At 48.6% G+C, this 1,868-nt stretch overlaps 1 protein-coding gene across 1 annotated transcript in view; it reads left to right on the plus strand.

Moving 5' to 3' along the window:
* The first annotated feature begins 328 nt into the window (after positions 1-328).
* LOC137533790 (uncharacterized) overlaps positions 329-1,868 on the plus strand; it is a 63,240-nt gene continuing 61,700 nt past the window's right edge. Inside the window, exon 1 of the mRNA XM_068255037.1 lies at positions 329-495. The gene's annotated coding sequence lies outside the window, so the exon portion shown is untranslated. The remainder of the gene's footprint in view (positions 496-1,868) is intronic.

The raw sequence follows: 1,868 nt of genomic DNA on the forward strand, positions 1-1,868 counted from the left end.
CGTGAATAGGGTCGGAGCAGAGTGTCTCTCCATCGATAATCAGTAGCTGCCTGGTAGCTCAGAGTACACACAGGAGAGCAGTCACTGCCTTGTTACGTCACAACACGTGACTCAGTCGGAACTGCAGCTCCTCCTACTTGACCACCTGTAACGAAACGCTATCGAGCCCCGTGGCAGACAAACGAAGCCTCTACCAATATGGCGCGCAACATCACAATCACTTCCGGGGCATTCAGTAATACGCGTCTTAGTTGTCCCTCGTGTGTTTACTTCCGGCTGCCTCAGGAGGCGCCGGTGTCACCTGATTCGGGGGTGAGTGCAAGACGCTCCTCCCACATTACTTCTGCTTGTGCGCCCCAAATAAGATGTCATAGATTACTTATTGTATTGATGGTTAATTGCTAACAGTTCGCATATTGCTTTGGGAACATTCAGCTGTGCAAGTGCAAAATATACACGTACTTAATGTGTGATATGAAAAATCCACCTATACAGGTACATGTTCATAGGAAACAATAAGCACCAGAGATGAGTAACACTGCTGGGGGCATCCTGTCCTTATTAGTTTATCTAGAAGCAGGGCCAGGCCGAGGCATAGGCTGGAGAGGCTCCAGCCTCAGGGCGCAGTGTAGGAGGGGGCGCACAATTCATTCAGCTGTCATTCCTAATTGTGTATGAAGCAGAAAGAAATAAGAAAAGGGGATACAGAGCAGTGACTGCAAGCCAGATAACTAGTTATTAAGGTGTTGGGGAGGTTGTGGGCCCTGTGGCCCTCTTAGTCTAATAGCAATCCGTGTGTGACAGCTGGGGTGGGAGAGGGATGGGGGGGGGGGGGGGGGGGGGGGGGGCGCACTTTGGTGTCCTCAGCCTTGGGTGCTGGAGGACCTTGTCCCTGCTCTGTCTAGAAGGTAATGGATTTGATTCATTAGCTAAGGAAACTTTTATTGCAAACAACAAAGATAAGACAACGTGTTTCGTGTTTGTCCCCCGCTTCTTCAGGTCAATGACAAAACAATGTGCCAATCAGCTGTGGTGAGCGTGTGGTGAGCGCCTCTGACTATTCTGAGTGGGAGCGGAAATAATTCTCCGTATGCACATATGGTGGTTACTGTTCGCAAATGGGGCGGAAAGAATCCCCCCACATGCACATATGGTGGTTGTAATATACTAGCAACCCATAAAGTGTGAGTACCCCTTTTACTCTGTATATAATTTGTTTGGTCCGCGATATGCGTACGTGTTAGTACGCCATCGGTTCGTTGGGCTCAGGGGTGAGCTGAATGACGGCTCTCCCTGCTGCCGCGAAACTCTCCGGCAGCGTTAACACTTCAACGTAGACAATACCTTATGTAGCTGTGCACATGCTTTAATTTTAACAATGGTGAGAGACCAGACAGATTTTTTTTTCCCATGGACCCTGCAAGCAAGCCTCTGCTCTGCATAATGCTGTGTATATTTACCAACTTGCCCGCCTTCTAATTGCTCTGTAATTGGGCGTTTATTTCTCTCAGCCAGCCGAGTGGTTCACATTGCCTTATACCAAAACATGAATGCACCAGGCACTGTACCAGCCCTAATTCATTAAATTAGAGGCAGCCTGGGGGGAAATCTTTCCATCCCCCCCCCCCCACCCCCCCCCCCCCCCCCCGGCCAGTCCTCCCCTGGTATATAGAGTACTAGTGATGAAACCGATGAAAAAAGCAGTGATTGGCATACACATCTGGGCGCAAAAGTACCTATGGTGACAAAGAGTCAGAATTAAATGAGGAGGAGAGTACTAGTTGTTCTAATTGTTGTTTTCAGTCGCCCCCATTCTAAGTTTTGCATTACAAAATTAAGTGATTTTAGACACACAACATTTATATCGC

This window comes from Hyperolius riggenbachi, chromosome 10 (genome assembly GCF_040937935.1).
Source record: "Hyperolius riggenbachi isolate aHypRig1 chromosome 10, aHypRig1.pri, whole genome shotgun sequence".
Classification (NCBI taxonomy): Eukaryota; Metazoa; Chordata; class Amphibia; order Anura; family Hyperoliidae; genus Hyperolius; species Hyperolius riggenbachi.